The 26513-nt window shown below is 51.7% G+C and overlaps 1 protein-coding gene across 4 annotated transcripts in view; it reads left to right on the top strand.

The window, feature by feature from the left end:
* The window catches only part of TSPAN18 (tetraspanin 18), a 207417-nt gene that overhangs the window by 18048 nt on the left and 162856 nt on the right, over window positions 1-26513 (top strand). For all 4 annotated transcript variants that reach the window (XM_085010089.1, XM_085010090.1, XM_021083155.2 and 1 more), the window contains exon 2: window positions 19805-19886. The gene's annotated coding sequence lies outside the window, so the exon portion shown is untranslated. The remainder of the gene's footprint in view (window positions 1-19804; window positions 19887-26513) is intronic.

The following is a 26513-nucleotide window of genomic DNA, read 5'->3' as shown; positions in this document are numbered from 1 at the left end:
TCCTGGGTAAAGCGTCAGGGACCCATTGACTGAAACCACCCACCTTGGCCAGGGACGATAATAACTGCTTGCATGAGTTGTCCCACAACAGGAGGCCCTGAGAAGGAACATGGTGCTGCCCTGAAAACGAACTGGGAGAACTGGGGAGGGGCCAGAAGGAGGGAGGAGATGACCCACCTCCCAGAATCCTTGGCGCTGGAGTCCATCTTGGCTGAGAGATGAGCCGGCCACCAGGAAGGGCTCTGAGTCAGAGCAGATATGGGCCAAGCAAGATGATTGGCCAGAGACAACCCGGAAACTAACCCTCTTACCATAAAACTGGAGGCTTCTCGCCATGGGGCAGAGCCATTCTCTTGGGTTCCCTTACCTTACTCCCCGCCACCGGGCGCCCCTTCCCAATAAGGTCTTTTGCTTTGTCAGCACATATGTCTCCTCGGACAGTTCATTTCCACGTGTTAGACAAGAGCCCACACCGGGCCCTGGAAGGGGTCCCCCTTTCCTGCAATCCAGGAAGGTTGAGCCACTTAAGAAAGTAGCACTGGTTTCTGGGGGCCAACCCCGAAGAGCAGGAGTGGCCTGATGTGGTCCCTCAGTGGCAAATGCTTTTCATCTCAAACGCTGACTCTGATCCATTGGTAGGGCCTGCTTGAGCCCAGCTGAAGGCTGGATGAGGCTGGGTTATTTGGGCTCAGCAGGAAGGAGTGCCAGGATCAACTATTGATGTCTGTTATGGTTGGAGGAGGGTGGAGGCTAGCATCAGAGTAGGTTTGGGCATCCCTGGGTGCTGGGTAGGGCCTAGTGGCTGAGAAGTTGGGTGCTCTGCTGTCACTAGGTTTGGGCAGACTGACCTTAGGCAATGGTTCTTAATTGGGCTATATTTCAGACGAATCATGCCTGCGTGCCTGCGTCCTCAGGACGTCTGGTTAGTGCTCTGGGGTTGAACTAGTACAGTGCTGGGCATGCGTATGTTGAAGAGTCTGCTCGCGTGATTTCAATGTAATTTCACCCTGATAGAGATGAAGCCATTGACAGCTTTCTTAGGCCTCATTCACACATCCGTTTGATGGGCAGGATTAATAGAATTTTCCCTTCGATATCATATGAATTTGTGAGACACCAAGGAAGATGGTCCAGCCAGTGGCTAAAATGAACCAAGCTCACAGGCCAAAGATGCAACGTGTAGGCCAGATCCAAGCCAAACATGTGTTTTGTTCAAGGTGCATAATTAAACACGAAACTGACCCAACATTAAAATATTGGGAAATGCGACCAAAACCTCCACTTACCATGTGACCCAGCCCTTCCACTCTTCGGTAAATATCCAAGAGAAAGGTGTACGTACGCTCCCCAACAGGCACGTGTAAGACTGTCCATAGCTTTATTCTCCATGTGAGGCAATACCTGGAAACAACCCACATGTCCATAAATGGTACCATGGACAAGGGAGTACTATGCAGCAGAGATGAATGAACTCCTGCTGCTGATGGCAACCTGGGGTGGGGGTGGGGGCTGGGGCAGTCTTGGAATCTTCAAGTTGAGCCAGAGACACCAGAGGTGAAAGTGTATACACAGACTGATTCTATTTGTGTAAAGTCCAGAGTCAGCGAAGCGAAGCTGTGTATCAGAAGTCATGACAGTGATTGCGTTTGGGCAGAAGGCGGGGAGCGCCCGAAAGGGAACACAAGGGGCTTCTGGGTGCTGGATGGTTCCTTAGTCTACTTGGTGGTTTTACAGGTGTATCCAGTTTGTGACGATTCATCGTGCTGCCCATCCCAGATCTGTGTACTTTTCTGTATGTGTTACATTTCAATACCTTAAATTTTGTTAGCAAAACAGAAAACAAAGAGAATCCTAACCGGTTGTAAAAGGGATGTAGCATAAAATTCTAGATTTCTGCTTTTGGGAACAAATGGGCCCCTATGTGGCAAGAGCAGGCTGGGGGTGAGCAGCAGCTGCCCCTTGGGGCAGCTGTGCACCCCTCTCGCCTTCTGTCCCAGGCTGTTTGTTGGGATTTGCCTTGGAAACTCAGAACAAAACGCTGCCCTTGGAGTTCCCTTCGTGGCTCAGTGGTTAACGAACCCCACTAGGATCCATGAGGATGCGGGTTTGATCCCTGGCCTTGCTCAGTGAGTTAAGGATCTGGCCTTGCCATGAGCTGTGGTGTAGGTCACAGGTGCGTCTCGGATCCGGCGTTGCTGTGGCTGTGGTGTAGGCTGGCGGCTACAGCTCCCATCTGACTCCTAGCCTGGGAATCTCCATATGTTGCAAGTGCGGCCCTAAAAAGCAAAAAACAAAACCAAACCAAAAAAACCCACGCTGCCCACCAGGACTCCCAACCTCCGTCAGAGGGAAGGGCTATGTGGGTGTGTGATGGGTGAGCTAGAAGGAGCGGGGTCTCCTTGTCAGGCTGGGTCCAGTTCTGACTCTGGATACGCTTAGAATTTTGGAGATGTGGTGTGAGTTATTTAGTTTCTCTGGGCCTCGCTTTACCCATTTGTAAGGCCACAGAGTAATACCCACAACAGAGGATTGTTTGGGGGTTGGGACAAGATTAGGACTAGAAAATGCACAGTGCCATCTGCCTGCTCCCCACAGCCGGCCTGGTGCCATCCCCTCGTGCCCACTTGTTCCTTTTGCTGAAGTTGAGGTGGGAGATGGGAAACCTGTTCTTTGGGGCCCTGGCGGTGCCCTCCTCCCTGGCCCAGTCCTGTGCACCAGGGCCCGGCTTGCATGGAAGGGCAAGGCCTCCTCTGCCTGGTCAAGGCCAGCCGCCCAGGCGAGGTGATGTCCACAGCTCCCAGCTACTAATACTGCCTGAACCGGTGCCAGGCTGGGCACTTCCGCAGAGGCAGGCATCTGCTCTGCCTTGTGGGGCAGCTGGGGACATGCCCTCTTCACTGCCTCCTCTTCAGTGCCTTGCTTCTCCAACCTGCTTGTAGCCGCCGGAGCAGCCCTGCCTCAAGGGGATGGTTCTCAGGACAATGACACGGCGCCTCCAGGAGATGCTTGCTGGTTGCATCTCTGCTGCCTGCCAGGCTTCGTAATCCCAGGAATCATCTGGGCAGGAGGTGTAGGGACCAAGTGACTTCCCTTCTCTAAGCCTCAGTGGCCTGATCTGGGAAATGGGCATGGACCATACCCGCTCATCGTGGCTGCTCCAGCATCCTAAGTAAGGCTGTGAATGCTACAGGTATTCATGGTGAGAAAGCATCGAGTGGGCCATTGGGGGTTGACTTTGGGGTAAAGGATGTGGTTTGAAATGGCCTCTTTGTCTCTTAACAATCCGTTTTGATTTGTTTGACGGTGGGAATTTGAAAATGGCTCAAAGGCTTTTCCTCCTCTTGTTGTCTCTGTCCCTCACTCGGATTTCCTCTCATTCACGCACTGCCCCCCTCACAGGGCTCTCGCTCATAGTTGTTCACACTTACCTTCTCACACTCAGCATGCAGGCGGGACGTCAGATGCTCCCTAGGTTGTGCCTTCCTCCTCGGAGGCTTACACTCTCACAACTATTTACATTTTCCCACTCAAACTCCCCTACATCCCCTCCACAGGCCAGCAGGGCCGGGAGGTCAGGAGACCTGGTTCTCATTCTCAGTCTTTCACCAAAACACTGTGTGACCTGGGCCAAGTCACTCAACCTCTCTGGGCCTTGGGTTCCTCCCTCAAAACCAAGGCAAAGCTACCAGTTTACATGAGAGTGGGCATCTCTTTCTTCTGCGGGATCTCAGATGCTGGGAGATTAGCTTCCTTCCACACGGTAAATCCCCTGACTCGGCAAAAAGTGAGCTGGCTTTCCTTAGGCAGACCGTGTGCCAACCTGAAATGACTTGGTAGCCTTTTCCTGGTACTGAAGAGACCTCATTTTATTTTGAGCCAGAAATGAACATGAGGTCAGGAGAAACTAGAACGTTCAAGAGGATGCTTCTTCCCTCTTGACTTTAGAGAGACGCGATGTCATAGGGTCTCCCTGGGTCCCATCCCTCTTCCTCCCGGTGTCCCCAGTAGAGGTGACTCAGGAAACAGGGATGAAGGTCAGTTTGCCACTGCTGGTGGGGGAGGGGTGGTGGAATCCAGGACAAAGACCCCGTGGGACCTGCAGCAAGTCCACAGAAGGACCCACTTTATTTTGTGTCCCTGTCCCTGCACTGGGTTCTGGCTCTACAAGAATACATGGCATGTGCTGGTCTACTGAATCCTTGTAGCAGCCCTACAGGTTATGTATGAAAATCATTCCTGTCTTGAGGATGGTGTGACAGGTGTACGGGAGGCTGAGGGTCACGCAGTGTATCGGTGGCACAGCTGGGTCTGTAAGTGGGCAGTGCTCTGCACCTGTGCTCAGTGTGATGCCAGAGCATGCTGTCCTGAGCAGCCCAGGGGTACCAAGGTGCAGTGCAAAGGCATAGGGTTTCAAGACGGCAGTCTTAGTTTCCATTCTGCTCTACTGCAGACTCATTATGAACTTTGGGTCAGTCCTATACCCTCTCTGGGCCTCGATCACCCATTGTAAATTGGAAAAGAGGGACCTGCTGATGCCCAGGTTCCTTCCTGTATGCTATTTTGTGGCTGTCTGGGGCGGTATATGCAGTGATTTCAGGCAGTGACTAAGAGACAGGGTGTTGAAGTTAAAGCTGGGCTAAGGAGCTGTGTGACTTTGAGTAGGTTACCCAACTTCTCTGATGCGCGGGTCCTCCATCTGCAAAGTGGAGAGAGGACCAATGCCTGTTGCATGAAGTTACCATGAGGACTGAGAAAGAATCTGGAACAGTGTAAGTGTTCCCCTGTGTGCCAGCTCTTACTGTGGTTTTATGATCCATCTTGGCAGGCTCTCTGGCTGGGGGCGTGGGCTTGCTACATGGCATAGGGAGCCCACCCCAGAGGCAGAGGCATTCCATCCCCCAGTGACGTTGTATATGAGTCGCCATGATGCCTTTGGATAAAAACCACTTGATCATCAGAATGCCTTGGGGTTTCTTAAACGGGGTGCCATCTTGGGCATCCCACATGCTAAAGTGAAGACAATTTGGGATGACTTAGTCCCGTGGCATTCAACTTACTTGTAGTCACAGCCCTCAAAGAAAGTTCAACATGGAGCCTCCAATGTGAAATAACTCCAAAGGGAGCTGCCCTGTTGAAGAAGGCATCAGGGGCTGCTCCCCTGCCCCCAGTTCCCCCTCTACTTGGGTATCTCCTGCAGAACCCCTGGGAAACCCATTCGAGAGCCACAGGGCATTAGGTGATAGATGATGAAACTGAGACCCCAAAAGGGGGCAGGAACTCACCCGGGAATCAAAAGCGGGCCTGTCTGCCAGATTCACTTTCATTAGCAGGATTCTTTCCCGTTTTTCTAAGAGGGCTCTCCTGTGCTTCTTTTGGCCATTGATCCTAATTAATCACCTAGAGACGCATCGTTCAATATTGACACTTACCTAGCAGCTGACTCTTCTGAATTATTCTCTCTCCTGCCTTTCTCACAGCCATAGGTAGAGGCTAAATGGCTATTTATTGTTCGATCAAGGGAAATGGGGCTTTTCATTGGAATCTTTGGAAACGTAGTATTTACCCAAACAGTCACACCTGCCTCTGCAAATGTATTGGACCAAAAACTAAAAATAAATAAACCCGCAGATGGGATGGCTTGTAGGGGCTTTCAAGAGCCCTGCCTGGATGAAGCATCTCTCCCGACTCCCCACGCTCCCCCCTCTTTGCAGCCCTCCACCCCAATTTGGTTTTCCACATCACGAGGTGTTCCTCCCTCAAACCTAATTTCCGCACAGATTTAACCAGCGGTGACCTGCCACGTGAAGAGCTTTCGTGAGAATCAATAGGCATGGGTCTCTGGTGCGGGCTCCACGCCTGCTGCATATAAAACACCCCGGCAGGGATTGATGCTGGCAAAACATCTGGGGCATCATAGCACACTGGGTCCCCCTGCCCATGTTAAAGGTGAGGTGATGGCCCAGAGAGGCGTCGTCATTTGCCCAAGGTCACACAGTGACTTTGAGGCAGAACCCATGTCCTCCAGGGTTCCCTGGGCCGGAGCTCTTTCCAACACATCAAAGCCCATCTTTGCTGAAGCCAGGCTACCCTTTGCTCTCTGTTCTAGGTAATACACCTGTCTGCAGTGCCTGTATGGGCAAAGGGAGAGATGGAGTGAATGAATGCTTACAGGTTGGCTTTTAGAGTCCCTGAGCGGGCTTAGCGAGAGGAGATGGTCTCTAAGCAGGAAGAGAGGCGTTCTGAGCATTTGCTGAGCTTGTGATCCCAGCCCAGCCTGATGAGAGGTTCAAGAATGGAGGAGTTCCCATCGTGGCACAGTGGTTCACGAATCCGACTAGGAACCATGAGGTTAAGGGTTCGATCCCTGGCCTCGTTCAGTGGGTTAAGGATCCGGTGTTGCCGTGAGCTGTGGTGTAGGTCGCAGACGCAGCTCGGATCCCGTGTTGCTGTGGCTCTGGCGTAGGCCGGTGGCTACAGATCCGATTGTACCCCTAGCCTGGGAACCTCCATATGCCACAGGGAGTGGCCCAAGAAAAGGCAAAAAGACAAAAAAAAAAAAAAAAAAAGAAAGAAAGAAAGAATGGAGAAGAGGGGGTCCCTGCCTGCAAGTGTGGGAGAGACACATGTGAATTCAATTCAAGACTGGCTAGTGCTTGGCTTCCCAGCACGCTGTGTGCTTTGGGAGCGGGTGGGAACACGGTCTTCTCCAAGCCTGACCCTGGCAGCCCGGCAGATGTGTTTATTTCTTCCTTCTCCACTTGGGAGGCAGACGTCTGGCAGCGTGGTTAAGCAGGCGGCCTGTGAGGCCAGGCTGCCTGGGGTTCAGATCCTGGCTCTTGTGGATCCCTCATCTGAGGCTAACTACGTGTGTGCTTTCCTTTCCGCATCTGTAGAATGGGGAGAATAACAGCACCTTTCACGTGGGATGGGGTGGTCTTAAGGTGTGGTCTTGCTGAGCTAGATAGTCCGCTTAAGAACTCAGATCCCCACCTACGCTAAGCAAGCAATTTGTATTAGCTGTTAGTTTGGGGAGTCTTAGAGGGGTGCGTGTTGCTCCGTTTGAAAAATAACGTTTATATGGGGTTCCTGTTGTGGCTCAGTGGTAACAAACCCCACAAGGATCCATGAGGACTCGGATTCGCCCCTGGCCTCACTCAGTGGGTTAAGGATCCAGCGTTGCCATGAGCTGTGGTTTAGGTCGTAGATTTGGCTCGGATCTGGCATTGCTGTGGCTGTGGCGTAAGCCAGCAGCTGGCGCTCCAATTCAGCCTCTATCCTGGGAACTTCCATATGCCACATATGCCGTGGTTGCAGCCCTAAAAAGACAAAAACAAAACAATACATCAACAACAACAACCCAGAAAATAATGTTTATCACTTTTTTCCTGATTATAAAAGTCACTCATACACACATACCAGCTACCTGAAGGTACACATTGGTGACATTTTGTTGTATATTTTTTTCATTTTTATTCCTGTGCATTGCATATGTGTGTGTGTGTGTGTGTGTGTGTGTGTGTAATTGGGTGTGTACTGTCAAAGTAATTTTCTTTTTTTTTTTTCTCCATCTTAAGTGGTCTTTTTTTTTTTTTTACTCAAATGAATTTATCACATCTGTAGTTGTATAATGATCATAACAATCTGATTTCACAGGATTTCCATCCCACAGCCCAAGCACATCCCCCCACCCCCCAAACTGTCTCCTCCAGAGACCATAAGTTTTTCAGTGTCTGTGAGTCAGCATCTGTTCTGCAAAGAAGTTCAGTCTGTCCTTTTTTCAGATTCCACACGTCAGTGAAAGCATTTGATGTTGGTGTCTCATTGTATGGTTGACTTCACTTAGCATGATAGTTTCTAGGTCCATCCATGTTGCAAAAAATGCTGGTATTTCGTTCTTTTTAATGGCTGAGTAATAGTCCATGGTGTATATGTACCATATCTTCTTGATCCACGCCTCTGTCGATGGACATTTAGGTTGTTTCCATGTCTTGGCTATTGCAAATAGTGCTGCAATGAACATTGGAGTACATATGTCTTTGTGAGTCGTGGTTTTCTCTGGATAGAAGCCCAGGAGTGGAATTGCTGGATCAAATGGTAGTTCTATGTTTAGTGTTCTGAGGAATCTCCATACTGTTTTCCACAGTGGTTGCACCAATTTACAATCCCACTAACCGTGTAACAGGGTTCCTTTTTCTCCACACCCTCTCCAGTACTTACTGTTTGTAGACTTTCTGGTGATGGTCATTCTGGCTGGTGTAAGGTGGTATCTCAGAGTGGTTTTGATTTGCATTTCTCTAATAATGAGTGATGTTGAACATCTTATCATGTGTTTCTCGGCAATCTGTATGTCTTCTTTGGAAAACTGTCTGTTTAGATCTTCTACCCATTTTCTGATAGGCTTGCTTGTTTTTTTGGTATGGAGCTGCAGAAGGTGTTTATAAATTTTGGAGATTAATCCCTTGTCAGTCGATTCACTTGCAAAGATTTTCTCCCATTCTGTGGGTTGTCTTTTTGTGTTGTTTAGGGTTTCCTTTGCTGTGCAGAAACTTTTCAGTTTGATTAGGTCCCATTTGTTTATTTTTGTTTTTGTTGTGAATACTCTGATAGGTGGATCTGAGAAGATGCTGCTGTCGTTTATGTCAAACAGTGCTTGGCCTATGTTTTGCTCTAGGAGTTTGATAGTGTCTGGTCTTATATCTAGGTCTTTAATCCATTTGGAGTTTATTTTGGTGTATGGTGTTAGGGAGTGATCTAATTTCATTCTTTTCCATGTGGCTGTCCAGTTTTCCCAGCACCGCTTATTAAACAAGCTGTCCTTTCTCCATTGTATATTCTTGCCTCCTTTGTCATAGATGAGTTGGCTGTAGGGGCGTGGGTTTAATTCTGGGCTTTCTATCCTGTTCCACTGATCTATATTTCTGTCTTTGTGCTAGTACCATGCGGTTTTGATGATTGTTGCTTTGTGTCAAAGTAATTTTCAAAACACTATAACTTCTGTAGAAGCACATGTAAATCTAGAATGAACATGGGTCAAAGACTGATTTGACTCATGAAGGAGGGAGCCAGCAGGAGAAGCTTATTGGTAAAGCTGGTTTCTCAGGAGACGTAGAGAAACAGCGGTTATGGAGTTCCCTGGTGGCCTAGTGGTTAAAGATTCGGTGTTGTCACTGCTGTGGCTTGGGGTTCTCCCTGGCCTGGAACTTCCACATGCTGTTGGTGCAGCCAAAAAAAAAGGAGAGAGAGAAACAAGGGTTCTGTTGGCCTGAGAGAAAGAAGGCGGGAGAGGATGCTGGACTGGATCCTCAACTGCTTAATGCTCAAAGGGCAACAAAATCCTAACCTTGGGGTTATCTTTTCAATTATAATTTTTTAATTTTTTAATATTTTATTTATTTATTTTGCATTTTTTCTTTTTAGGGCCGCACCTGTGGCATATGGAGGTTCCCAGGCTAGGGGTCCATTCGGAGCCGCAGCTGCCAGCCTACACCACAGCCGTAGCAACACGGGATCCGAGCCGTGTCTGCAACCTACGCCACAGCTCATGACGACGCCGGATCCATAACCCACTAAGTGAGGCCAGGGATCGAACCCGCAACCTCATGGTTCCTCGGATTTGTTTCTGCTGTGCCACGACGGGAACTCCTGATGTTGATCATTTTTCTTAAGTTTCTAAATATTCGTTCTGCTCATGCACTAGAAAGCTGCACACTTTGCCTTCTAGGCTTAATACCGCATCACCCTCATTTTTCAAAGAAAGTTTTGAAGAAGGACCAGGAATCCCCCAGGAGTGTGACCTGCCCTTCCACCCAGCTTGACTGAGGTGCCCTCCACCTCAGGGTCCCGGGGCGCTGGCCCTGGCCTCAGTCTCCCACCGAATTTCATTGTGTTGGTCAACTTCCCCATCTCTCACCGTAACCAGACGAGTCTCTTGAGGTCCGGGATTTGCTGAGCTGAACTGTCCTCCTGATCCTTCTGCCCATAGCGATTCCTTTCGAGATGCTCGTCCAGGGAGCCAACAGTGCTGATAAGAGGCCTGGCCTTTGTCGCTTAGGAAAGATGAACCTAGCACTTCAGAACAGAGCTGAGCTCCTTCCCGGACTGGCCTTGTCCTGCTGTTGAGTCAAGGACGCTCCCAACCCCCACACAGTGTCACGGCCTTTGTCCTGCCCCCGCCCCTGATTCTGCTGTTTAACTGTGATTGGAGAGCTCTACCCACTCCGTCTAGAAAACCCGACTGTCCTGTCTCTTCTCTGTGGGATCCTTCAGACGGGGCTTCCTGAGTCCCTAACTTTCTTTCCCAATTAAGGTTTTTTTTTTTTTGGTCTTTTTGCCATTTCTTGGGCCACTCCCCTCAGCATATGGAGGTTCCCAGGCTAGGGGTCCAATCGGAGCTGTAGCCACCGGTCTGCGCCACAGCCACAGCCACGCAGGATCCGAGCCGCGTCTGCGACCTACACCACAGCTCACGGCAACGCTGGATCCTCAACCCACTGAGCAAGGCCAGGGATCAAACCCTTAACCTCATGGTTCCTAGCTGGATTTGGTAACCACCACCGCGCCACGACAGGAACTCCCAATCAAGGTCTTAAAGGAGGAAAAAGTTCTTGGCTGCCTCCTGCTGCGGAAGGAGGGGGTGGTGGAAGAATAAATCTCTGCCTTTGAATTTTAAAGCTCTCTTGTTCCAAGTGTTGGGAAAACCCATCAAAATGCTAATGGATCTGCCGTCTTACCTCCCGCAGACCCCGTTCCTGCGTCGTCGTCAGAATATATTTACATGGACTTGAGCAGAGCAGAATTACAAGGGCTTGGGGTGCCCTTTCCCAGATTCCACCGCAGCCCGGTGGGTTATAAAGTCTGAATTAATGGCCCCGTGTTGCGGAGGAGAGCTGTGGTTGGCTGTGGGGTCGGCTCTTCACTTATGAGTTCTCAGCTTTCTGCTTCCTTGCTCATGGCAGGGCGGCCAGTTTGGCAATATCTCTATTACTGTCATGTGGCTTTTTAATACTGCTTTTCTTAGGGGCACAGTACCCTCTGACGGGCGTTCCCTGCAGGTGAAAGACTGCGCAGTGGATCCCCAATGAGTTCAAGGCGTGCGGTGGGTTGAGATGCAGCTTCAGCCCTGACACCGACTCTCCTCTTCTAAACCGTGGGCTAGAAGCCCCGGGTTCTTCTTAAAGCTTTGAAGCCCCAGATATCTTTATTGCAACAGCCCAATGGTCTGAGACCGACACTCGGTGGTTAGCCTAAGGCAGACTGGACTTGGGTGAAGGGGCTCGGGGACTTTGGCTGCAGACAAAATCATGGGTTCTGGTCCTCCCAATGCCTGGTCCAGCCCTGTGACTGCAGATGAGCTGCTTCACCCTCTGAGCATCACTTCCTTCCTTGGCTAGTGACGAGGAGGATGCTGGCTGCTGGGTGCAAGAGTTATGGGGTCACATCTTTCATTTCTTTTTTGGGGGGGCAGTGCCCATGGCATGTGGGAGTTCCCCAGCCAGGGATCCACAGATGACACAGTGGAGCCAGGGCCAGGCAGGCCAGGCTCCATCATCAGAGATAAGTCCCTGAAACCATTAGGGCTCCCGGATCCCTCTGGGACCAAATGCTGGGTGCTTGCCTGGCAGGTCTGCTGGGGCTTCGTCTCCTTGTGAGGAGTGAGCCTCCCTTAGCAGACACTCTTGTTGATGCTTTTCCCCTTTCTCCATGAACCAATGTTTAGTTACATAAAAACGCTGTGGCTCAGACTCAGTTTCCTCTGCTGTAAAATGGGAAGAGTGGTACCGAAGTGTAGTGTGGGAGGAAGAAGGGTGACCATCCGAGGTCAAGTCAGCTCCAGTGCCTGGATAGCCCTCATCCTTTGCCCCTTCAGGTACCAAGAAAGTGTTTCCAGACAGGAGTGACAGGGAGCAGATGCAGACCAATGCCTGCTGGTGATGGGGCCTCTCACCAGTTCTCCTTCCTGCTCCGTCGAGCATCTTGGCAGTGGCGTCTGCTGTGTGCATGCGGGTGCTGGCGGGGGAGGCACGAGAGACCCTGGCTGGCAGGTGCAGCAAAGCCCCAGACCAAATGGCAGGTGCAGAGGAGATGATCCCTAATGACAGCTGTAATGAAAATAAGCATCTTCACATATTCATTTATAGGGTTGGTACCTCATTCCTCCTGGGCCTTTCCACCCTCCCCAAGCCACCAAGAGCTCATGGGCTCAGATTGGAGTCCCTTGCCCACAACAGGGCAGAGCCCTTGCTGGCAGTGCCAGTGCCCACTGCACCGTGCCCGTGACAGGTAGGGAGCAGCCCTCTACGCTCCGAGCAAAAATAAGCCATAAATCCCAATCATTCTGAGGCTCTCACGGCTTCCCCTTCAGCTCCACTGTGACCCTGGGGCACACTTAGCAGGCTCATCCAGGGACTTCTTATGGCAACAGAGGGTAATGGGGCTGAGCGACAGGACGGGCAGCTCTGGGAAGCCCTCCCCCCTCCCCCTGCGTGGCCAGTGCAGGTGGAGAGACAGGCAGAGACGCAGTGCACTCAGGCAGCTTCATTAAGGGCTGCCCCGGGGGAGGGGGATCTGAGATGCTGGACGCAGCAGGAACTCATCCTGAACAAGCCTCGGCTCCTCTCCCTCTCCCCCACCCCTACCCCCGCCCCCTGCGTGGCTAATTTAAAACAAAGCAAAATAAAAGCCCAGCTTTGCTTTGGAGCTGCAAACTGCAGAGCTTTTATCCGTCAACTGGGGAGGCATTGGGCTGGCAGTGGCCCAGCCTGGATCCTGTGGCCTGGCATGGGGTGGGGACAGGGGACCCAAGACCAAGACGCCTTGTAGTCACAGGACTCAGAAGGATGGCTGGTCCACCTAGGGTGGCTAGAGTGGAGAGGGAGAGAGAGAGGAGAGAGAGACAGGGAGAAAGAGAGAGAGACAGAGAGAGAGATCTCTAGCAGGACGTAGACAGGGAAAAGCTCATCATTGAGCTGATCGGCTTCCTCCCTCCTTGCTGCCTCTTCCAGGAAGACTGCCTAGCTGTCCACTTCCTCTGAAATCCTACTGACGAGATTCCAGGATATCAAGAGGCTCTAAATCAGTCATCTTTAACATGATCTGGAAGCTTAACCTAGAAACGACCACAAAGTCCAGCTGTTGTGAATTAAGTGGCAGGAGGCATATGGGGGGTGGATGCCCGCTGCGGTGTGGACCCCTGAGGGAGAGAGGGAAGGGTCCGAGCAGTAGGACTTGGAACCACTGATCTCGGCCGCTCCCGTTTGAACAGAAAAGAGCAGGTTCGACCTGACATAATTCCTGCAGCCTCTGAGAGCGTCTCCTGGGCTGGGCCCTGTGGGAAACCACTTACAACCCAGAGGTTCATCTAATCTGCAGCTCAGGCCAGTGAGGCAGGACTATGATGGTCCGACTCTGCAGGTGAATAACCCGAGGTTTTAGTGGGCTAAGGAGCTTCCCTGTGGGCGGCACATGACACAGCCGAGATTCACCCCCAGGCCTGTGGGATGGGAAAGCCTGCTCTCTGGACCCCAGTGCTCCCTGCCATTCGATGCTGAGGGCTCCCCACCTGCCACCTCCCCTGCCCCATGTGGCAGAGAGGCAGCAGGGTCTCATGAGGGATTTGTCTCCACACCAGCCCCTCACAGGAGACCATCCAAATGGACCACCTGGCCTGACCCTCCAGCCGTTTTGGGGTCCCCTCAAATGGCATCTTGGCAGAGGAGCATGGACCTCCCCTCTGCAGCTGCCCATCTGCCCGAAACCAGGCAGCTGGCCTAGAGCAGGCCTATCACAAATTGGCCTGTTGCATACAGTTGGCAGACCAACTGGCCTTCAGACCGTGCCTTGACTCAGACACAGGGAAATTTGCATCTCCTTGGGGTGCTGTTCTTCCCCACAGGCATCAGCCAAGGCCAAGGCCAGAGGTGAGTCTGAACCCTCCTTCGTGAGGCCACACCTTGTAGATCCATAGCCAGAGCAAGTGTCAGATAGGGTGGAGCTGGGCACGGACAGTGTTGACTGAGTGGTCTCTGCTCAGATCTGCAAGGGACTAAAGTAGGGTACGTTCATAGATGCAAAAGCCTCAGCCTCTTGGGGTCCAGAGAAAATTACACAAGTAGTTGAGAGTCATTCCTTCCCCTCTCTTATCTCCAGGAACCTAATTCTGCCTTCCCACTGTTCGTTGACCCCATTCTTTCATAGCTCTTTCCCTTCCATCTGTACTCCTGTTCATCCTGCATTTATCCATCCCCGAAGTCACCCTTCCACCCATGCATCCATCCATCCATCCATCCATCTCTGCATCCAGGCATCCGCGCACGCTTGCACTCATTTATTCATAGATTTCCGCAGGCATCCATTCATCTTTCCATCCCTTCCATTATTTGTCCATCCCCACAACCACCTATAGCCGGGTTTCTCTTTTCCACAATTCAGTTCTTGTAGAGCCCAATTCTCTACGCATCCATCTATCCATCTAGCATAGCAAATATCCACCTAGCATAGCTGTTATTTGCTGAGTCGAGAACTGAGGCCGCAGAGGGAGTAAGACATTGTCCCCATCCTTCAGGAATTCATAGTCTGGTGGATGAGAACAATCACGTGAACAACAAATATACTGTGCTATGATGCTGCCTTTACAACCTGTACACACAGATAGTTATGGGAGCTCAGAGAGCAGTGATGAATCATGCCTGTGGAAGTCTGGGAAGATTTCTCAGAGGAGGTATTGAAGGGAGGTTTTGCAGGCTGCGTAGGAGTTTGTCAGGTGGTTTGGGAAGTGTGTTCGGGGGTTGCGGCTCAGGACCAGGAAAGGACGAAGGGACTTCTGACAGAATGAACAGCAGTGAGGGTGGGCTGAGTGTGTCGGCAGGCCGTGTGAGTCCAGGTGGGTTCAGTTTGACCGGGCACCTGTGTGTCTTGCGAGGACCTGATGGTGGGCCTGGAGAGGCGACTGGGGATCAGATGATAAAAGGCCCTGTGCATAGGCAAAGGGAGGCCAGGGAACCCACGGAAGCAGGAGAATAAGACATGGGCTCAGTCTGACAGTAAAGGAGAAGGCAGGTTGGAAGGACCAGGGGCCAGAGACTGGCAGACCAGCCAGGAGCTCCTTGGCAGCAAGCAGACAGGCGATGATGAGACTGAGTCCAGACGAGGTAGCGGGGGCAGGGAGGCTAGAGAGTCAGGGACGATTTGGGAGACATGGGCTGGGAGAGAGACAGTGGCTGGAACAGAGGAGCGTCTGATCCGGGTGTCCCATGACCCAGGGTGCTCTGTGAATATCCAGTAGGCTGTGTCCTCCTGGTGTGTACAGCATGGTATGTATATGTTCTATTTCAGTTTTAGAATAGAGTTAAGAAACCTCGGGTGGGTATTTATGTCTTTCATCTGGGTCTTATCCGGACACTGAAGTGGCTGTCAGAATTTTTCTTATACATTGTTGAGGGCTGGTTTCCCCACCGCATGAAGACGTGCTTTCCTTGGAAGAAAGAAGAGGAGAAAGAAGATCGGAGGTTTGAACTAGACCTTGAGTGGGAGGACTTGGCCAATAGCCCTCACACTCACTACCATTGATGAAGCTCTTAATACGTATTTGATGAGGTCTCAGGCCCACTTTTTTCTATGCATATTTTAAGGCCTCTGAAACTGGCTGGGATGCATCACACAAAAAGTGATGTGTTGGAGTTCCCTTGCGGCTCAGCAGGTTAAGGATCCGGCATTGTCACTGCTATGGCTCTGGTTACAACTGTGTCGTGGGTTTGATCTCTGGCCCAGGAATATCCAAATGTGGCAGGGGGGGCAAAAAAAAAAGTCATAATTAATTAAACAGACTGTTTTTTTCCTTGAGAAAAAAAATAATGGTGAGATTATAATCCCTGGAGTTTTAAATTCAAGAAATAGGGTACTGTAGGCTAGGCTCTCAGCTAAGTCCTGTGTGTCCATGGGTCATATAGTCCTCACGACATCTTATGAGTCATCAGCTGTTATTAGCCCCATTTCCCAGAGGAGGAGTTGAGGCTTGGAGTAGGACCGTCACTTGTTCAAGGTCACAGAGCTAGTTAGTGGTGGACTCAGGATTTCAACCTGTGCCACTTCAAACCTGGGGAGATCTTTGCACAAAGCAAGAGCAAGTCTGGGGCCAGGACAGTGGGGACCTCTCCTTTCCAAGGCACGAGACAACCCAGTCAACAGTGACCACTCCACTATGGCCCAGCCCACCATCTTTTTTTTTTTTTCTTTTTCTTTTTTTGGCCCCCACCCCGGGGCATATGAAAGTTCCCCAGGGCCAGGGATCAGATCCAAGCCGAAGTTGTAACCTGAGCCGCAGTTGTAACCTACACTGACACTGCGGCAATGCCAGATCTTAACCCACTGTGCCAGGCCAGGGATTGAACGTGTGTCCCAGCGCTCCAGAGATGCTGCCAATCCTGCTGCGCCCCAGCGGGAACGCCACCATCTTTCAATGCTGCCTCTTGTCACCAACCCCTTGTCCCTGTTCTCATCTTGGCCCTAAACCCTGGGATTCTTTCCTCCCTCCTGGGAGAGCTCTGAGTCTAACATCTGTAGTGACCTCCCCCCACCCCAGAGAGGAGGGGCTGGAATGAGGGGGGGGGGGAAGGGGAAGAAATTCCGAGCCCAGCTGGTTTCCCTCACACAATGCAGATTTGCTTAAATGGGAATTAGGATTAGTGCTGGATTTTGCCTCTCCTGGCAGGCTGGTAATAAACTAATCTCCTCTTAGGCTGCAGGAAGGCAGAATTCCATCGAAGACGGGAGACAGCTTCAGGCTCAGGAGTGCAAACCCTGAAAAGTAATTTTGTCATTGACAGGCTTTGCCCGCACCGCCTGACATGCAGCCGGCAGCTCCTTCCCAGCGTGGCTGCAGCCTTTAATTTTGTTAATGTGTGACATTCACCCCGGATGCGTGGCTGACGGGCACACTTGACGTTAATACATGTTCCTCTCGGTCCCCAGAGCTCATAAAACCTCATTATCGGCTCTGAGCCCGTAAATGTAGTTCCCGGCTCAGGTGGGCTGGGGACTCAGAGATGCCCGAAGGAAGTGGAGCAGTGGACATTTCGCAAACTCCTTCTTTGTCCGGGGGACTCGGGAGGTGAGCAGAAAAGCAGCTGTGTAGGCAGAACCTGGGTTCAAAAATTGCATCCAAGAAAAGGGGCTCCTTCTGTCCTGTGATTTGAGGGGACTTGATCCAGCATTTGGGGAAGGCAATTTGTCAAATGTGACGTGTGCAGAGCCTCTGTCCAGCGGTCCTGTTTCTAGGAAGCGGGCTTTGGAATTGCATGAACTTTTCCGTACAGAGAAGTGGGCACCAAGGGAGACCTTGCCACAAAGTGGTGAGGGCCAGACATGGAAACGCCCCCTCATCTATGATGGGAAGGGTGCGTGAATTGCCGGGAACTGCGCAGCTGTGGGAGAGACTCCAGAAGATGCGTGCATCCTCCCTCGAAAGGATGGACGTGGTATCAGTGGTAACTGGGGTTGTAGGACATGCGTGGTAAGATCCCAGTGGTGTGAAAAGTCGCACTGTATGTGTGTGGGGCCCAGGGAGCATGCCCCCCCCCCATGCCCACATGTATGTGATTGCATAGAATGAAGTCTCGAGGGTCATATTACAAAGATTCTACAGTGGGTCTATCCATTACATAGGATGAGTGAGAATGGAAGAATTTTGACTTTTGTAGTTAAAAATGCAAATTACATGCATATGTATATGCATGTAATTTACATATACATATATAAATGCATATATACATATGGATATGGACGTGTATGTGTACAGATAGGGCTGTATAGGTAGATGTATATGCTTATGTATCATGGACTCCTCTGACTAGTTTAGTCTGGTCCATGACACAGGAGGTGGGCTGACACTGCCTGGGTGGATGTCTGAGGCTGAGAAAGCCAAATATGACAGGGTCCCATCCTCCAGCCAAGCCCTGCTCCCCATCAGTTAGCAGAGAGTTCTCTTTTTTTTTTTTTTTTTTTTTTTTGGTCTTTTTGCCATTTCTTGGGCCGCTCCTGCGGCATATGGAGGTTCCCGGGCTAGGGGTCGAATCGGAGCTGTAGCTGCCAGCCTACGCCAGAGCCACAGCAACGCAGGATCCGAGCCGCGTCTGTGACCTAGACCACAGCTCACGGCAACGCCGGAACTTTGACCCACTGAGCAAGGGCAGGGATCGAACCCGCAACCTCATGGTTCCTAGTCGGATTCGTTAACCACTGCGCCACGACGGGAACTCCAAGCAGAGAGTTCTGAGAGCTATGCATAAGGTGCCCCGGCGCTGGGATCTGCAGGGTAGACCTTGAACTCATTGCTCTCCTGCGTGCACTTCTCTCAATGTGGAGCTGGCATTTGCAATGGACTTGACTTCCCGTGGACCTGAGTTCTAGTCTGGGCTCTGCCCCAATTCAGCCATCTGACCTTGGGCAAGTTAACTTCTCTGAATTTTCATCATGGTCCTCATCCCTAAAGTGGCCATACATTACATCGCTGAGGGCATCTAGATTGTTGTCATTATTATAAGAGACAACATGAAACGTGACCAGGGCTTCTATTGTGCACAGAGGGATGGGGAAGCTTGGCCCTCCCCGCTCCACTGTAACTTTTGCCCTTTTGTTGCTCAGCTGGGCATGTGAACAAGCTAGTCCCCCTTGGCTGGCCCTTGGCTGGCAGGTATGTGACCTGGACATGGTGAATTTGATCCTTTTCCTGTGACCTGGGGGTTCTCAAACGGACAGAAGAGGTGGAGGGTGGGGGGTGCGGGGTGGCAAGGCTGGGCTTCTGGCCCCTGTGCTTGGAGGCTGTTTTTTCACCACCAAAGATTTCTCTGCTTCTTACTTATCTCTTTCCAGATACCAGATCTTGAAAGTATTGGTCTGCCCCAAAGCCTGCATTCATTAAGCAATGATTAATTCTCTTTTGCATTTTCAAAATTACTCAGAAAGCCTTTTTTTCTGCCTGAGGAAAATGGAGTTCCCACACCAAATTGATAATATTCTAGCTGGAAGCAAAGCAACGCAACGTGCCACTGTGATTAGCCCACTCCATGGCATCACAGGAACATTGTTCAGGCTCCCGGGCTGATTTTGAAAGACCAAAAATATGCCCCAGTCCCTAGGGCCCTGGGGACCCCATTCTGGGACCCTCTGTGAGGCTGGGTGCTTGCTTCTGTCTTTCTGGCCATGGGGGCCTGTCTGGCTTCTGCACCTGCAAAGATGGGAGGACAGAGCGGGTGCACCTCTGGACAAAGTGGCCCCCAGAAGCCCCATGTACCCTGTCTCTTGCCTTTTTTTTCTTCTTATGGCCACACCCGCAGCATATGGAAGTTCCCAGGCTAGGGGTCGAATTAGAGCTGCAGCTGCCGGTCTACACCACAGCCACAGCAACACGGGATCCAAGCTGCATCTGCGCCTTATGCCACAGTTTGTGGCAACCCCCTGGATCTTTCACTCACTGAGCAAGGCCAGGGCTTAAACCTGCGCCCTCATGGATACTAGTCAGATTTTTTTTTTTTTTTTTTTTTTTTTTTTAATTTTTAAGGGCCACTCCTGTGGCATATAGAAGTTCCCAGGCTAGGGGTTAAATTGGAGCTGCAGCTACCGGCCCACACCTCAGCCACAGCAGTACCAGCTTCAAGCCGTGTCTGAGACCTACACCAGATTCTTAACCCACTGATCGGGGCCTGGGGTCGAACCCGCAACCTCATGAATACCAGCCGGATTCCTTACCACTGAGTCACAACAGCAACTCCCTTGCCTTTTTAAAATGTATTTCTCTCTCTCCTCCTTCTAGAGTTTCTCCCAACGCCACCATCAGAAAGAGAGCTCAAGAAAATATTGACACCCCTGAAAGGAAGAAACACCAGTTGAAAGAGGTATGATTGGCAACATGCGGGCATGGCTCTTATTCAAATAAGAGGGTCTGACCGTCTCTCCTCTCCCTGCCTTCCAGAATCTTCGCTGCAGGGTGCAGGGCAGGCAAAGGGTGGCTTTACTCTTGTCCCCACCCTAGCTGTTTGTTCAGGGATGGGGAGCAAAGGTGATGGGTGAGGGGAGAGAGGCTGATGCCACAGTGGGGTCTCACCAAGGCTGGAACTGCTCCATTGATGGGGTCGAGGGTCATGGCTGGTCCTGAGTTGATCCAGGAAGTGAGGGATGAAGGGCTGGAGGCAGTGGCCCTCGGGGAAAGCAGAGCTCCTGGGGGCTCAGAGAGGGTCCTGCCTGCGTTAAGAACCGCCCCCTGACCCCACCATGGTCTTGGGACTGTGGGAAGGAAAAGTCTACCTAGGAGGGTTTTTTTTTTTTTTTTTTTTGGTCTTTTTAGGGCTGTACCCACAGCATATGGAGGTTCCCAGGCTAGGGGTCTAATCAGAGCTGTAGCCCCCAGCCTATGCCACAGCCACAGCAATGCCAGATCCGAGCCGTGTCTGCGACCTACACCGCAGCTCACGGCAACGCCAGGTCCTTAACCCACTGAGCGAGGCCAGGGATCGAACCTGCAACCTCACGGTTCCTAGTCGGATTCGTTTCCGAGGCACCACAATGGGAACTCCCCTAGGAGGATTTCCACCCCACCCCTCCCCCCTCTCCAGACTCCGGATAAAGTTTAAGTCCACAAGGACTAGGATCCATCACTACATCCCATGATGGAATGGGGAATGGAAAAGCCTTGATCGCTTCTCGGGTTCTGGAAGCTTCTTGGGCTGCCCATGACCGCAGGATGGGTGAGGGGCTGGGTCACCTCTTGAAAGGTTCCTGAATGAAGAGCCAGGATGTCTGTCCTCTGGCCCAGATGGTGTCACCACTGGGGCCTCATGAGTCCTTACAAGGCATTTCCCTCATTGGGCTTCCTTTTCTTGTCTGCAAAGTGGGGTGGCAGTGCCTCGAATCTGTTTCGGTCTGCGAGTCCTCAGTTGCTGATGATCTAGGAGCAGGGCTGAGCGGCTGAGCCAGAGGAAGGCATGGGGTGGGGGGTGCAGCAGGGAGGCAGAGATGGAATGGGGGGCCGGGGGTCTGGGCAAGGCTGGGGGGGTGGGGATTCGAAAGCTCTGAGGAAATTCCATTGCCAGGATTGGGAAAGGGACGATCCGGAGCCTCTCAGTGAAAAGACCACAGGGTCTGAGGTGCACATGGAACCAGGTTTGAGTCCCAGGTAATCGGAAGCGTCAGATTAACCGGCATTGACAGAGGGCTTCTCCATGCCAGCTGCAGGGCTAAGTGCGATCCTGTGCCAGCAGCCCTGTCATCACCTCCATCTTAGAGAAGAGAAAACTGGGCTTCAGAGAAGTTAAGTGACTTGCTCCAGGTCACACAGCAGTAGATAATGTGGCTGCATTTGGGGCCCTTGCATGACCGTTCTTGTGCCTTTGCTCACCAGCTCTGTGACTTGAATCATAAGGCTGAGAAATCCTTTAAGCCAAATCACCTCTCTGAAATTCCATTTCTTACGAAGATATAAAAATGATTTATTTCCTTGCCTGAGAATTTTTTTTTAAAACTCGGGCCTCTCCATATATTCTCTGGGTTTCAGTTTTCTAATCTCTGATATGGAAGCATCATACCTACAGAGGGGGTTGTTGGGTGGGGGGGAGAAGATGAAATGAGGGAGCTGAAGAAAGCGCCCCGCACCATCCCGCCTTGCACACACAACTCCCCTGCCCCCCAGGCAACTATGATGATGGGTGGGAAGGACACACTGTAAAGTGCTGCGCCCAGCTGCCTGGTGGCATTTGCCTGATGGCATTTGCGATCTTGCCTGCCTTTGCTGCTGTGGCTGGGAAGCACTCAGCTTCTTTTCTAGTCACTGATCTGATATTCGCCTGGTCTCCAAGCTCATCCTTTTAAGTATGGAGTGAGCCCGCTGGCCGGCCAGGATTATTTTTGGTTGGAATGCAAGGCAGGGTGGCCGGGTCCTAGCAGCAGGTAAGGCAGGGCCAGGTCAAGGCCCACCCAAGCAGACAGTGGCGGAGGGGCGGGGAGCATCTGTGTCCCGCAGCTCACCCCATTCCGCCAGCCTCCTGCGCCCTAATCTTCATTGTAAGCCCCTGGCAGCGGCTGCCCTGATCCCTGCAGGAAGCTCTCGCCTTAACCCAGAGCCTGGCCCCAGGAGAAGGCACTGAAGCGAGTCGGAAAAAGCTTAACTTCCTCAGGATCTTTCTGGAAGGGATGTCTCTCCATCAGGGGAAGCCGTGGGGCTCAGATGAGAGGGAAGAAGCACTTTACGTACGGAAAAAAGCAGCAAGGGGGCTGTTGTCCTTGCTTTACCTTCAGGGGCATTGCCGAGGGGGCAGCGTGATTGAGCCTCATCCCCGTTGTTAGCCCGGAAACAGAGACGAAGCGTCACAGGGAAGATAGAAGGAGGATCACGAGCAGTGGGCCGACGAGCATGAGCTGTTTGTGGGCAGTTTGCTGGGGTCTGGGAGCCGGGCTGGTGGAGGCTGAGCCCCAGCTCTGCCCTTCAGGAGCTCACTCCATGAGACTGATTTGTTTGCTCGGAGCCTCAGTCTGCCAATCTACAAAATGGGCAAATAGCATGCACCCATCCCCCCCCACACACACACCCCTGGGTGGCTGTGAGGACAAGGACATGCTGGTGAGATGTTCCTGTTTGCTTTGAATGAGGGGAGCCCCTGGAATGGTGTGGCCTCCCAAGGTGACCTCCTTAAAGAGGCTCGGGCTCTTGGGCTCTAAGAGCTGGGTGTTTGTGACCACACAGCGGGGTTACCCTGGAGACACATACCTCTTTCTGCGCCTGGTCTAAAAACGGCCTGAGAGTAAGGGCCTGGGTTGTGTCAGCAATCTCTTCTGACACCCCCAGGGCATGGGGCCAGCTTGGGTGTGAACAGTTCTTCCTGAGCCTTCATCCCAGGGTTTACACTTCACTCCTGCTGATTCTTCCCGGACCGTTTCTGTAGCTAATCACTGTTCCCGGCCCCAAGGAGGCAGGGATTAGAAAGCTCTTTTTAAGTGATGACAACTGGGGTTCAGAAGAGTTATTATTCCACGGGTCACCTCTAAAAAGCAGCAGGGTTAGGACCTAAACTCGGGGCTCCTGTCCTATGGACAGTATGTTTGCTGTAGCACCCCACAGCACCCACAGGACCTCGAAGGCACCCCTTTACTCCCACAGAGGCACCTGTGTATGTCCCTGGGAACACCCCACAGCACTCCAGCGCTTCCTGTGGTGCCCATTGAGGCACCTAGGGCATTCAAGACGCATCCCCCGGGACTCACAGCATCACCTGTGGCATTCATGTGGTCCCCATGTGTCCACAGAGCACCCTGTGTGACACTGCCCCCCTCCCCCAGCTCCCACGGTGGCCCTGCTCCACCCAACCTTGCCCAGAGTTTGGAATTCAGACGGAAAGGGAAGTCCCGTGCTGTTTTTCCTCCCCAGCCAGCCCTCTACAGCAGGCCGAGCAAATGAGTGAAGGCATTTTCTAGGAGACCTCAGGCTCTTCCTCCTGCTGAGATCTGACAGCGGGAAGCAGGTGGCCAGTAGGGGTGGGTGGTGGCGAAGGAGCAGAGCCAATACCTCCTTATCTATTTTTCCTTCTGCTGCTTGTGCTTTTGGTGTCACCTCTAAGAATCCATTGCCAAATTCAAGGTCATAAAGATTTACCTCTGTGTTTTCTTCTGAGAGTTTTAGGGCTTTAGTTCTTAGATGTAGGTCATTGATTCATTCTGAGTTAATTTTTGCATATGGTGTGAGGCAGGGGTCCAATTTCATTCTTTGGCACGTGAGTATCAAGTTTGTCTGGGACCACTGTTGAAGAAACTGTTCTGTTCGCATTGAAGATTCTTGGCACCCTTGTTGAAAACCCATTAGCCATGATGTATAGGTTTGTTTCTGGGTTCTCAAGTCCATTTCACCAGTCTATGTGTCTAGCCTTATGCCAGTACCATGCTGTTTTGTTTACTGTAGCTTTGTGTGTAACTCGTGGAGGACTATTAGTATATTTAAAATCTGCCCAAAGGATTCCAATGTGCAACTTAGATTAGACACTACTGGCATTTAGAGGAAGATGAGGCAGAGTTAGGGAGGCTGGATGGGAGGTTGCCGGAATGATTCTGGGCAGGGCAGGTGGAGAACGTGTGACCCTGAGCTAAAGGTTCAGTCATGGGGACAAGGAGACCATGATGGAGTCAAAAGAGATTAGTGAGGGGGGGGTGTCCTGATTCTCCTTTATTCCACCAAGGCTTCGGTGATGCCAAAGGTGGGAACAGAAGCCAGTGGTCCGGGTGAGCTCGATTAGCCTCCTACCCACCCCCAGTGTGACATGGAGGAAGCCCCTGGGTCTCAGTCCAGCTCTGCTCCACTGCGTGACCTTGGGCAAGTTGTTCCAGCTCTCTGAGCACCTTCATTGCCTCTGTAAGGTGAATCCATATTCTCTGGCTACTCATGCAAAGGGTTGGACAAGGGTCAGACAGGTCAGCTTCTCCGAGGCTGGAAGGGGCTTAAAGGCAACTGACAGAATGCTTGGCAGATTCTCTGCCCCAGAGTTCCTGCCAGGTGGTTACCAGTAGCTGCCTGTCTCTAGGGACTTGCGCCTCGTGACTTCTACTGCAGCCTGCGCTGTCTTGGGCTACCTTGGGCTGTCTCTAACAAGTGAAGTCCAAGTGTCTCCTTGTGCTGCCTTGAAATCTATCTTCTTGTCCCCCCATCCACTTCCCCCAAATCTGCTCTGTGGGGCTGCACAGAACAAGCACCACTCCTTTACCTCGAGACCCTTCTCCTGCACCCCACCCCCCAATCATACCTTCTCAGCTGCTGGCTGCAAGGGCATACTCACCTCCACCCTCCTCTGGGGATGCAGGTCTAGATCCTCTCTGGACTGCCTGCTCTCTTGACCCCCACCTCTGGGAGGACTCTAGCCTGAACTTGGCACTTTTATAGTCCAGCCCTCAGAGCTGAGGCCAGAGCTCCAGCTGTGTGCTGAGCCCAGCCAAGGTGGGTGGAACCATCACCTCCCCCCATCCAGACCTTTTATATCTGTTCATAGAGCCAGTGTGGTTTTGGGGTCCCGTGACTCCCCCATCCTCGCTGGATTCAAGCTGCCATCTTTTTGTTGACCAGGTAGGAAAGGGATTCAGTCTTGCTACAGCGATCACACTCTCCCCTGTGTTATTTACAAGTCACAAAGCAGGTTCGCCGAGGGGGAGAGCATAGCTTTGGTATCAGATGAATTTCGGGGCAATTTTTTAGCTTCGGGGCAAGGGAACTCAGTTTAATCTTCTGTTAGATGAAGACAAATTGCAATTGGAGGCTTCATGGTCAAGATTACATGAGATGACGGATATCAAATGAGTAGCCCACTGCCTGGGAAGGAGTCAGCCTTCCAGAAAGCGGTGGATCTCATTCCCTGGGACATCCCAGTACCGCCCTTGTTTTTTGTCCAGTTCGGACTGGTGGGGCGCAAGTCTGAGTTTACACACAGGAAGGAACAGCAGCCCCAGGCCTCATCTCCCTCCTGGCTTCCCCCTCACTCTCTGGGACACGTTTGTGAGGAGACAGGGTGACAGGTTCTCACCACCCCAGTTTCCTGCTTACTCAGCCCACCGTCTGCCAGAACTTCCTGGCCTCAGGCCAGTGCTGTGTCCACATGTGACTCATGACAGCAACCTGGTCCTCCTCTGCCCTCGAGGCTATCGTCCATCCCGAACCTTTTCCTTCTTTTCTTTTTCAAGCCGTTTGACGTGTGCGCGAGAAGGTCCATCCCAGGACCACATCCCCATTGCCCGACGGGAGCTCAGCCGGTGGAGGTTTTCCCTCCGCAGGGCACCCCCCTCCCTCCCGGACCTGGCTGGCTCCCTCTGTGGGGGGACCACTTCTTAACATCGAGGAGAGATTAATGATAAGTCTAAGTTTCCTCATCTAAAGAATGAGCAAACTATTGCTTTTCCATTCGTGCAGCAAAAAGTAGAAAAACATGCCCTTAAAAGGCTTTCTTCTGTTCAGCACAGGGAACTATTTCCAATCTCTTAGGCTAGAACACAATGGAAGATAGTATGAGAAAAAAATGTATATAGATGATGCATGACCGGGTCACTGTGCTGTACAGCAGGAATGGACACAACGCTGTCAGTCGATGACACTTTAATAAAACAGTTTTAAAGGCTTTATTATAATTTTCTGATAATGACATATATCCACATGATCAATCACAGCTAAAGAACTTCCGAACAGCCAGGTGCGGCAGAGAGGGAGGGGGTGGAAACCCCACTTCCAGATGAATGTCAGCATCAGAGAGGGTGAGTGACTTCTTCGAGGTCACACAGCGGTGGAAGGTAGAGCGGGGTGTAGTCTTCGGGGCCTTTGAGTCTTCTGACCTGGGCTGGTGATCATCCTGCTGCAGCTACCGCCTCTTTGACATGAGAAGACATGAATGAGGCCATTCCCTGTGGTCGAAGGTTCTCCAAGGCGTCTTCCCTTTCTGGGCCATGGGTGGGGCTATGTTATGCGAGAAAGTCACTGTGGGATGGAGGATGGAGATTGGGCTCTG

This window comes from Sus scrofa, chromosome 2, assembly GCF_054392235.1.
Source record: "Sus scrofa isolate SSC_HxYL_T2T_F1_AM1 chromosome 2, Sscrofa_HxYL_maternal_Yorkshire_Landrace_v2.0, whole genome shotgun sequence".
NCBI lineage: Eukaryota > Metazoa > Chordata > Mammalia > Artiodactyla > Suidae > Sus > Sus scrofa.
The sequence above is the reverse complement of the archived record's forward strand: the minus strand, read 5'-3'. Positions and strand labels throughout refer to the sequence as shown.